Raw genomic sequence first — 12,851 nt, 5'->3', positions numbered from 1 at the left:
AGGTTAGGAGGAAATTTCGTCTGGATAGTAGTGGGATGGGATCTGTTCTTGAGGGGAACCTGCTGGGATGGAAGGAGTCTGTTGGGATGGAAGGAGCCTGCTGGGTTGGAAGGAGCCTGCTGGGATGGAAGGAGCTTGATGGGATAGAAGGAAAGCCTGATGGGATGGAAGGAGTCTGCTGGGATAGAAGGAGAGCCTGGTGAGATGGAAGGAGTCTGCTGGGATAGAAGGAACTTGATGGGATAGAAGGAGAGCCTGCTGGGATTGAAGGAACTTGATAGGATAGAAGGAAAGCCTGCTGGAATGGAAGGAGCTTGATGGGATAGAAGGAGAGCCTGATGGGATGGATTCCAAAAGCTAGGACAGGTTCTGGGAACATCCTACCAACTATGAATCCCTGAAATGAACTCTCAAATTATACTGTCTCTTTTACAAACTTTGAGCCACTGAACTAACCTTTTGAAATTTGACTGTGGCTTCGAAACATAAGAAAGAACCATTAAAATAGGACTAAAGCCTCGAACCACCTAAACGAACCACTTCATATAAGACTGAAGCTCCGAATCCCTTGAATGAACCACTTCAAATAAGACTAAAGCTTCGAACCCCCTCTTGAACAATTCATCTCAAATGACACCTACAACCGAATCGAAATCTCCGTCTTCCTAAATAAACAGGAACTACATTCACATATTTGAACGAAAACAACAACATGACAATAATAATCTTTACAATTACCATCATAAATATCATAAGCGACAACTAGAGTGTAAATGAACGACTGTCATAACCACTCATATACCATAAAAAAAAAAAATTTAATAGCTCTTAGAGGGGGCATCACATCAGAGGAAATTGCAGCGTTATGAAAGTTTCCAAAATGGTACACGGGAAGAAAGAAGCATAAAAAAAATAAAAAATTGCCAAGTCTGGTTGAAATTAATTTTAGGAAAGAGATGAAATTAAACTTCTTTGAGCGTGGCAGAGTTGAATGGGGTTTCAAGGACATGTGAATTGGCTATGATGGAACCGAGTGTAGGGAGAAAAATGCAGAAGGAAAGTGTGAATGAGAGATGAAGCCTTAGGTGAGTAACTTGGTGTCGTAGAGCCGTAAAAATGCATCTGAGTTAAGTGGTGTTAAGTGTTGATGGAAGGTACGGCTGATTAGGAGAGAGAGAGAGAGAGAGAGAGAGAGAGACTGTTCAGTGCCATTTATTTTTATTCACTATTCTGTACTCTGTTTCTCAGTTATACATGGATATATGTATGCATGTATGTATGTATGTTTGTATTTTATACCAAATTTTCACATTCTGCAACAAGTCAATTTAAATTAAACTTTGTATATTCATTACGCACACACACACACACACACACTCACACACACACACACACACACACACACACACACACACACACAAAATTCCACTTACATACCAAGTAAATTCTCCAGCGAAAATACTAAAAGTTTTGTAAAATGTTTATTCAATACTTTTACTAATCCCCACAAACTGCATTACACTTTGAGTACTTTTATACACAGTATGCAAACTATTTTCGATATTTTGGTAGTTATAAAAGGAGTTAAGTTATAATAGTTGGTTATTGGTGAGAATAATGATCTTTTTTTAATCGTGTTTCTTGCGTTTTCTGTTATTTTTTTTTAATGAAGTGGTGTGTGTGTGTGTGTGTGTGTGTGTGTGTGTGTGTGTTTTAAAGGGCTAATGTGGTGTTTCTAGTTTATTGTACTGTATACAAACACACAAACAAGCAGATACACATATACACACACATAAGCTTTATATATATATATATATATATATATATATATATATATATATATATATATATATATATATATATATATATATATATATATATATATATATATATCCAAACAAAACACCCAAAAACATACTCATAAACAAACACACATTAATAATAATAACACACACACACGACCATTGTTTTAGCCCTACAATAACACAACACTAGGACGCCAGGCTCCAACATCATGAAACATTAGTGAGCAATATAGTGTGTTTACTGTTATGTGATGAGACCTTATAACTCTGTACGATTGGCAAGAGTTTAGTGATAATCTTCAGCTTGGGACTATCTTTCATTATCCCTTTATCTGTTGGGGGAAGGGAGGGGGGGAGAAGGGTGGAGGGAGGGGAAAGGGAGAGGTGGGGAGAATGGGGGTTAAGGGAGAGGTGGTAGGTAGAAGTTGGAGGGGGTGAGGAGTTGGAGGGTATGAAGGCTAAGAAGGGGGAAAGGGGGGGGGTGAAACGGGGTGGTAGGTGGGGGAAGAGGGGGTAATAATTGGTTGTTTTCTTTCATGTGCTATTTTCTCTCTTTCTCTCTCTCAGCCTGTGTGTCTATCAGTTTGTCTCTGTCATTATCTTCCCCTTTTTGTCTGTCTGTCTGTCTGTCTGTCTGTCTGTCTGTCTGTCTGTCTGTCTGTCTGTCTGTCTGTCTGCTTGCCTGTCTATCTGCTTGCCCCACAGAACACACCTGGGAAGAACATAAAACAAATAATGACATAAGTAATTACCAATGACAGACAGGTAACAATACAGGTGTGTCTCTTATGTCAGTTCCCGGCTAATCACCTCCGGGAGACAACAAGAGAGAAGATAATTGAGTAAATGAAATAAATGAGTGAATGAATAAGAAGATAAATGGATTAAATAACTGAATAAACAAAGAGATAAAAGGATATTCAATAATAATAATTTACTTAGAGGATTATATAAACTTTTTTTATTGATTGTTCGGGAAATTTTTTTTAAGTAATCATAATTAAATAAATACAAAATATAACTTAATAAATAATGAACAATAATACTTAATTACTCTAAGGACCATACAGGTGTGCAGGTGTATGAATGATGAAGGTCATTATATTTTAGGTGCAATAATTACAGGAAAATAGATAAAATATATACAGATCTTCTTTTGTAATGATAGTCCAGGTCATCATCTTCTGAGTGGGTCATCAGGTCATCGTGTTCTGAGTGGTAACAACTGTCTTCCATGAACGAGATGACTTAATGACCAAGGAGAAGAGCTGAGAATGACACACTGTCGTATTTATTAGGATTACCACCGCATTCGACCCATCCTTAACGACCGATGGCCTGCACGAACGAGCTAGTTTGTCACGAACAATATGCGGGGCGGGGCGGGAATTGTCGGTGTAGGATGGAAGGAGGAGGAGGAGGAGGAGGTGGTGCAGGGTAGATGCGGTAGTGATGGAGTGAGGAGGCGGTGGAGGAAGACTTGGAGAAGGAGGAGGAGAATACGGTGGAGGGAGAAGGAGGTTGTGGAGGTGGAGGTGAAGTAGATGAAGAGGAAGAGGAGGTGGTGAAGGAAGAGGAAGAAGAGGAGGTGGTGAAGGAGGAGGAGGAAGAGGAAGAAGAGGAGGAGGAGAGAGATGGTCAACACACTGGGAGGAGTTCTTGGAGGTCATTGGAGGCGGTACAAGAGAGAGAGAGAGAGAGAGAGAGAGAGAGAGAGAGAGAGAGAGAGAGAGAGAGAGAGAGAGAAACAATCATACAGCCAGGTAGAGAAATATCGTGTTATCAAGTGGAGAGTCAGAGTACCTGGGATATAAAGAGAGCTGCATGGGTGACCAGCAAGCTTGGAAAGCGAAATGAAAGCAGATTGAATAACACGCATGTATACATATAGGCACAGGTATATACATACTTTCTGTGCACAAAATGCATACAAACACAATAATGCTATACCACACATATACACACGCGCACCCATGCACACATATATACACACACACACACACACACACACACACACACACACACACACACACACACACACACACACACACACACACACACACACACACATGCATTGCCCCAAGCTACTGTCTCACTTGGCCAGCTACACCTGCCCAACAGCGCAAAGTCTCAACCTTGTAAAAAATCATCAACACCTAATTATTATATATCATATTTAATACTTGGTGTTACTTGTACATCATTTGTAAATCAAGAGACCCATTCCCCAATTATGTAATTGTATATTTTCAGCCTTCCGGCTGCCATGCTCTTTCAATAAACCGTTAATTATTATTATTATTATTATTACACACACACACACACACACACACACACACACACACACACACACACACACACACACACACACACAAACATTGACAATTACTCTAAGAATGAATTGACATCGATTAACCTTGTTTGTTGAATTTATTGTCCCATTTCATGCTAGTTAATCCCTCTCTCTCTCTTTTTTGCAAGCACACAACAAGCAATGACTGAACGTGTGTTATAATATTGGCCTCACAAGTTGAAGTTGATTCATGTAAATGGATGCATGAGGCTTGGCTTGAGAGCTTTGAGTTGTTAGTAAGTTGTAGATTCAGAGGAAATGTGAAAACTAGTCAAGACTCCGCATAGTTGGGTATTTTGACTTGCAATATGACGATGGTAATTGGTGGTTATTTTCTCTCTCTCTCTCTCCATCCATTCATCCGTCCGTCTCTCTCTCTCTCTCCATCCATTCATCCGTCCGTCCGTCTCTCTCTACCTAAACAAGGAATATAATTTCGCCGTTCAGCTCTTAAGATGTTGGAAGTATCGGTAATTATTTTTCGCTATTCAGTATCTAAGATGATGGAAGTATCGGTAATTATTTTTCGCTGTTCAGTATCTAAGATGATGGAAGTATCGGTAATTATTTTTCGCTATTCAGTACCTAAGATGATGGAAGTATCGGTAATTATTTTTCGCTATTCAGTATCTAAGATGTTGGAAGTATCGGTAATTATTTTTCGCTATTCAGTATCTAAGATGATGGAAGTATCGGTAATTATTTTTCGCTATTCAGTATCTAAGATGTTGGAAGTATCGGTGACAAATACTGAGTTTGGTTTGACTATTTATACTCCAGGTGGAATGGCTGCCCGTTCAAGAGCTAATGTAAACAGTGTTTTAATTATGGAAGTCTGATTGCTGTTTGCCAGAGTCGCACCCAAGACTAGTTCACACGACACACTGTATCCATGGAGAGGTGTGTGTGTGTGTGTGTGTGTGTGTGTGTGTGTGTGTGTGTGTAGGACAAACAGACAGACAGACGGACAGACAGAGATTTCCTCCTCCCTCCCACATCCTCTACTTCCTCCTCTCTTCCCCCTGCTCCTGACATAATCTTCCTCCCTATCCTTTCCCTTCCCTTCTTTCCTCTTTCTCCCTCACTAACCAGGATGTTAGGGAGGATAACTGTGAGGAAGGTGACGGGAGGAATTCTGTGATGGACCTTTGTTTTTTTCTATTTTCTGCAAGAGGAAGAAAAGGGGGGGAGGAGGAAGAGGGGAAGACGGAGGAGGAGGAGATAAGAAGAAAGAGGAAGAGGAGGACAAAGAGCGGGATAGTAGGATGAGAGGGGGAGGAGGATGAGGGGAGGAGGTGAGAAGACGAAGGGGGAGAAGAAGGAGGAGAAGAAAAAAGGAAGGAAAAGGATGAAGAAAGAGAAGCAGGAGGAGAAGATAGAAGGTAACGAGAAGGAGAGTAGGAGGATAAGGAGAAGGAAGAAGAGAAGGATAAGGAAGAGTTGAGGCTCTAGTTGTCCACTGTGCAGGCAACAACGGTACAGTAAATGTAACTTGTGATGCTCCCCTCTTCCTCTCTTTGTTCTCCCTGCTGCGCGTGGGTCCAAAAATCCTCCTTCACCGTCATTCAGTTTTCTACAAAGGTCTCACACAGCTTTGTCTTGGGCCGGTAAGTTTTTCCCTTGAAGTATTTGATTCCATTTGAGGGATTTTCTTCCGTGTTCATTTTTTTTTATACAGAGAACGAATACAATTTGTGAAGTAAGGAAAGAAGTTGCAAGATATTGTTTCACTGTGTTGTGGTTTTGTTTCATGGTTGTTTGTGGATGTTTTTTGTGGTGTAGTAGAGACCATTCAAGTGGGTAAACGAGACGAGATCGAGACTTTATATATTATTGCTCTAAGAACGTGTGGCCGGACGTGAACGTTGTGGAACTGAGGAACACACACACACACACACACACACACACACACACACACACACACACACACACACACACACACACACACACACACACACTTTACTACGATAAACACTTCCTTAAGTTATTACTACAGTCGGTACATTAATAGTCCATATTTATCTATAAATCGAGAAAATTATTCACAAATGTAAGAACAGTCGATGTTTTCTTTAAATGTTGCTCCGGTTTTGTGTTCTAAAATAAAGAACTTTTTACCCTATAGTCAAAAGTTCTAAAAGGTTCCATAGGACTTAAGTTTAGGGCACTAAATACCAATAGAGTGGTTCAGATCGCTTACAAGAGCTGTTAAAGAGAAAGTTCTAAAAGCACAACTTGTTTGGCTATCTGGCCTAAGTGGCTGGTTGGCCTCGTGTTGTAAACCTCTCGTCTCCTACGTCGCCAGAAGGTTCGCTAATTACCCCCACGGCTGCACCAATTGACTTGGAACGAGCTATAATGATCTTTCCACGTGATTATACCGCGCCTGGGGTCCCTGTACGCTACTTAACTCTTCATTAATCTTGATTATATCCACGTTGGTGTAGCCATTAAGCGCATAACGTCGATGGATGTGTTCTAGGGACACACTAAACCCGGCCCTCCCACTCACCGTGTATTACGCTGGCCTCTGGGGCGCCGCGCTGAGCCACACCCACCCGCACCCACCTGCCCGCTCCCTTGCTGCACTCGCTCAGGTGTCCAGTAATCTGATTATACTCTGAATATACAGTATATATATATATATATATATATATATATATATATATATATATATATATATATATATATATATATATATATATATATATATGCTGATAACCACTTATGGATGGATCTTACACAAGCAGCTGGCCCCCTTTCCTCACCATGGCCACCTTATAGCTTGGGTGGCCATCAGAAGAGGAATATAATAAAAGGAAAAGAAACAGAAAGAGAAAAAAGAATGATTGCTTCGATAAAAGTTACCATTTACCATATATGAATAAGATTATTTGAAATACATCTTCGTTTATAAGATGTTAGTTTAAGTTTTAAGCCAGACACAAATTAGGCGAGCAACAGTTTAAACATGTCTGTGATTATAATATCTTATTGTCTTAAGTGAAACATGATTGACCATAGTTATGGGGATCTCAAATATTTTATTCGATGCTAATGATATTATAGATATATTTGGTTAACCACTAGCAGCGAGGTGTGTGTGTGTGTGTGTGTGTGTGTGTGTGTGTGTGTGTGTGTGTGTGTGTGTGTGACAAAGATAAACCCCGTCTTCATCAGCAGGTTCCCACGCCTCACTTGGTTTACATCCCGGACACAACAGAGAGGAGACGCCATGCTTCAGCCCAGTGCACAGCCAAAGTCATGAATGAAACAAGCAATATCTTCCTCTTAGTTCTCTTAATTGGTACTCCATCAAGGACAAGTTGGAGAGTCTTTGTTGCTTGTTTTACTGTGGCGTGTGTGTGTGTTGATCTGTGGTGGTAGTGGTATATTTACTATGCGTGTGTGTGTTGATCTGTGGTGGTAGTGAAGGTATGGCCTGTGGCGTGTGTGTGTGTTGATCTGTGGTGGTGTGGGCATGGCCTGTGGCGTGTGTGTGTTGATCTGTGGTGGTAGTGGTATGGACTGTGGCGTGTGTGTTGATCTGTGGTGGTCGTGGTATGGCCTGTGGCGTGTGTGTGTTGATCTGTGAGTGGTAGTGGTATGGCCTGTGGCGTGTGTGTGTTGATCTGTGGTGGTAGTGGTATGGCCTGTGGCGTGTGTGTTGATCTGTGGTGGTAGTGTGGTATGGCCTGTGGCGTGTGTGTGTGTGTTGATCTGTGGTGGTGGTGGTATGGACTGTGGCGTGTGTGTGTTGATCTGTGGTGGTCCGTGAAGTATGGCCTGTGTGGCGTGTGTGTGTTGATCTGTGGTGGTAGTGGTATGGCCTGTGGCGTGTGTGTGTTGATCTGTGGTGGTAGTGTGGTATGTACAGCCAGCGTGTGTGTTGATCTGTGGTGTTGGTGGTATGGCCTGTGGCGTGTGTGTGTGTTAGTCTGTGGTGGTAGTGTGGTGGTATGGCCTGTGGCGTGTGTGTGTTGATCTGTGGTGGTAGTGGTATGGCCTGTGGCGTGTGTGTGTGTTGATCTGTGGTGGTGGTAGTGGTATGGCCTGTGGCGTGTGTGTGTGATCTGTGGTGGTAGTGGTATGGCCTGTGGCGTGTGTGTGTTGATCTGTGTGTTGGTAGTGGTATGGCCTGGCGTGTGTGTGTTGATCTGTGGTGGTAGTGGTATGGCCTGTGGCGTGTGTGTGTGTTGATCTGTGGTGGTAGTGGTATGTGTGGCGTGTGTGTGTTGATCTGTGGTGGTCGTGGTATGGCCTGTGGCGTGTGTGTGTGTTGATCTGTGGTGGTCGTGGTATGGCCTGTGGCGTGTGTGTGTGTTGATCTGTGGTGGTAGTGGTGGCCCATAACCCAGCGTGTGTGTGTTGATCTGTGGTGGTAGTGGTATGGCCTGTGGCGTGTGTGTGTGTTGATCTGTGGTGGTAGTGGTATGGCCTGTGGCGTGTGTGTGATCTGTGGTGGTAGTGGTATGGCCTGTGGCGTGTGTGTGTGTTGATCTGTGGTAGTAGTGGTATGGCCTGTAGTGTGTGTGTGTTGATCTGTGGTGGTAGTGGTATGGCCTGTGGCGTGTGTGTGTTGATCTGTAGTGGCCAATAGTATGGCCTGTGGCGTGTGTGTGTGATCTGTAGTGGTCATGTGGTGGCCTGTGGCGTGTGTGTGTGTTGTTCCTGTGGTGGTAGTGGTATAGCTGTGGCGTGTGTGTGTGTTGATCTGTGTGGTGGTCGTGGTATGGCCTGTGGCGTGTGTGTGTGTTGATCTGTGGTGGTGAGTGGTATGGCCTGCAGCATTGTGTGTGTTGATCTGTGGTGGTCGTGGTATGGCCTGTGGCGTGTGTGTGTGTTGATCTGTGGTGGTAGTAGGCCCTTGGCCTGTGGCGTGTGTGTGTGTTAGTCTGTGGTGGTCGTGGTATGTACTGTGGCGTGTGTGTGTGTTGATCTGTGGTGGTCGTGGTATGGCCTGTGGCGTGTGTGTGTTGATCTGTGGTGGTGGTGGTATGGCTGTGGCGTGTGTTGGTGTGTGCTGATCTGTGGTGTGTGTATGGCCTGTGGCGTGTGAAAGTAGTAATGTTGATCTGTGGTGGTCGTGGTATGGCCTGTGGCGTGTGTGTGTGTTGATCTGTGGTGGTAGTGGTATGGCCTGTGGCGTGTGTGTGTGTTAGTCTGTGGTGGTCGTGGGCATGGCCTGTGGCGTGTGTGTGTGTTGATCTGTGGTGGTCGTGGTATGGCCTGTGGCGTGTGTGTGTTGATCTGTGGTGGTAGTGGTATGGCCTGTGGCGTGTGTGTGTGTTGATCTGTGGTGGTAGTGGTATGGCCTGTGGCGTGTGTGTGTGTTGATCTGTGGTGAGATCGTGGTATGGCCTGTGGCGTGTGTGTGTGTTGATCTGTGGTGGTAGTGGTATGGACTGTGGCGTGTGTGTGTGTGATCTGTGGTGGTCGTGGTGGCCTGCTTGGCGTGTGTGTGTGTTGATCTGTGGTGGTGAGTGGTATGGCCTGTAGCGTGTGTGTGTGTGATCTGTAAGGTGGTAGTGGTATGGCCTGTGTGTGTGTGTGTTGATCTGTGGTGGTAGTGGTATGGCCTGTGGCGTGTGTGTGTTGATCTGTGGTGGTAGTGGTATGACCTGTGGCGTGTGTGTGTTGATCTGTGGTGGTCGTGGTATGGCCTGTGGCGTGTGTGTGTGTTGATCTGGTGGTAGAGGTATGGACTGTGGCGTGTGTGTGTGTTGATCTGTGTGGTGTTGGTGGTACATGGACTGTGGCGTGTGTGTGTGTGTTGATCTGTGGTGGTCGTGGTATGGCCTGTAAAGCGTGTGTGTGTTGATCTGTGGTGTTAGTGGTATATGGCCTTACCAGCGTGTGTGTGGTGATCTGTAATTGGTAGATGGTATGGACTGTGGCGTGTGTGTGTGTTGATCTGTGGTGGTCGTGGTATGGCCTGTGGCGTGTGTGTGTTGATCTGTGGTGTTGGTGGTATGGCCTGTATGGCGTGTGTGTGTGTTGATCTGTGGTGGTAGTGGTATGGACTGTAGCGTGTGTGTGTGTTGATCTGTGGTGGTAGTGGTATGGCCTGTGGCGTGTGTGTGTGTTGATCTGTGGTGGTAGTGGTATGGCCTGTGGCGTGTGTGTGTGTTGATCTGTGGTGGTAGTGGTATGGCCTGTGGCGTGTGTGTGTGTGTGTTGATCTGTGGTGTTAGTGGTATGGCCTGGCGTGTGTGTGTGTGTTGATCTGTGGTGGTGAGTGGTATGGCCTGTGGCGTGTGTGTGTTGATCTGTGTGGTGTTAGTGGTGTGGCCTGTGGCGTGTGTGTGTGTTGATCTGTGGTGGTAGTGGTATGGCCTGTAGCGTGTGTGTGTGTTGATCTGTGGTGGTAGTGGTATGGCCTGTGGCGTGTGTGTGTTGATCTGTGGTGTTAGTGGTGGCCTGTAGCGTGTGTGTGCAGTCTGTGGTGTGTAGTGGTATGGCCTGTAGCGTGTGTGTGTGATGATCTGTGGTGGCCAGTGGTATGGCCTGTGGTGTGTGTGTGTTGATCTGTGGGTGGTAGTGGTATGGACTGTGGCGTGTGTGTGTGTTGATCTGTGGTGGTAGTGGTATGGACTGTGAAATGTGTGTGTGTGTTGATCTGTGGTGGTCGTGGTATGGCCTGTGGCGTGTGTGTGTTGATCTGTGGTGGTAGTGGTATGGCCTGTAGCGTGTGTGTGTGTTGTTGATCTGTGGTGGTAGTGGTATGGCCTGTGGCGTGTGTGTGTGGTCTGTGGTGGTAGTGGTATGGCCTGTGGCGTGTGTGTGTTGATCTGTGGTGGTAGTGTGGTATGGACTGTGGCGTGTGTGTGTGTTGATCTGTGGGTGGTAGTGTGGTGGACTGTGGCGTGTGTGTGTGTTGATCTGTGGTGGTCGTGGTATGGCCTGTGGCGTGTGTGTGTGTTGATCTGTGGTGGTAGTGGTATGGCCTGTGGCGTGTGTGTGTGTGTGTTGATCTGTGGTGGTCGTGGTATGGCCTGTGGCGACCAATGTGTGTGTTAGTCTGTGGTGGTAGTGGTATGGACTGTGGCGTGTGTGTGTGTTGATCTGTGGTGGTCGTGGGTATGGCCTGTGGCGTGTGTGTGTGTTGATCTGTGGTGGTAGTGGTATGTGGACTGTGGCGTGTGTGTGTGTTGATCTGTGGTGGTAATTGGTATGGCCTGTGGCGTGTGTGTGTGTTGATCTGTGGTGGTCGTGGTATGGCCTGTGGCGTGTGTGTGTGTTGATCTGTGGTGGTGTTGGTATGGCCTGTGGCGTGTGTGTGTTGATCTGTGGTGTTGAGTGGTATGGCCTGTGGCGTGTGTGTGTGTGTTGATCTGTGGTGTTAGTGGTATGGCCTGTGGCGTGTGTGTGTTGGAGTCTTTGGTGGTAGTGGTATGGCCTGTGGCGTGTGTGTGTGTTGATCTGTGGTGGTGAGTGGTATGGCCTGTGGCGTGTGTGTGTTGATCTGTGGTGGTAGTGGGTGTTACCTGTGGCGTGTGTGTGTGTTGATCTGTGGTGGTAGTGGTATGGCCTGTGGCGTGTGTGTGTGTTGATCTGTGTGTGGTGAGGTAGTGGTACATGGCCTGTGGCGTGTGTGTGTTGATCTGTGGTGGTAGTGGTGTGGCCTGTGGTGTGTGTGTGTTGATCTGTGGTGGTAGTGGTATGATAACTATATGATGTTATTGTGGAATTAGATTCTCATTGAATGATCCATAACACAGCATATAACACACTAACACATAACACCTTAACACATAACACAACATCTTAACACCCTAACACCTTAGTACATAATACATAACACCTTAACACACACGCAACACCTTAACACATAACATATAAGACCTTAGCACATAACACATAACACCTTAACACACAACACATAACACATAAGACCTTAGCACATAACACATAACACCTTAACACACAGACCTAAGCACATAAGACCTTAACACACAACACATAACACATAAGACATTAGCACATAACAAATAACACCTTAGCACATAACACAACATAATACAACACATAACACCTTAGCACATAACACGTAACAACACAATACATAACACAACACATAACACCTTAGCACATAACACAACACCTTAATACAACACATAACACCTTAGCACATAACACGTAACAACTAATACCTTAACACAACACATAACACCTTAGCACATAACACAACACTTAATACAACACATAACACATTAACTACCGTAACACATAACACCTTAACCATAACATCTTAATATATAACACGTTAACACATAATTCTTAACACATTACACAATACATAATACTAACAACACATAACACAATACATAATACCTTAACACATAACACAATATACCTTAACACATAACACAATACATAATACCTTAACACATAACACATACATAATACCTTAACACATAACACAATACATAACACCCTTAACACATAACACAATACATACCTTAACACATAACACAATACATAATACCTTAACACATAACACAATACATAATACCATAACACATAACACAATACATAATACCTTAACACATAACACAATACATAATACCTTAACACATAACACAATACATAATACCTTAACACATAACACAATACATAATACCTTAACACATAACACAATACATAATACCTTAACACATAACACAATACATAATACCTTAACACATAACACC

This window comes from Homarus americanus, unplaced genomic scaffold (genome assembly GCF_018991925.1).
Source record: "Homarus americanus isolate GMGI-L3 unplaced genomic scaffold, GMGI_Hamer_2.0 scaffold19127, whole genome shotgun sequence".
Classification (NCBI taxonomy): domain Eukaryota; kingdom Metazoa; phylum Arthropoda; class Malacostraca; order Decapoda; family Nephropidae; genus Homarus; species Homarus americanus.
This window is presented reverse-complemented; position numbering follows the sequence as displayed.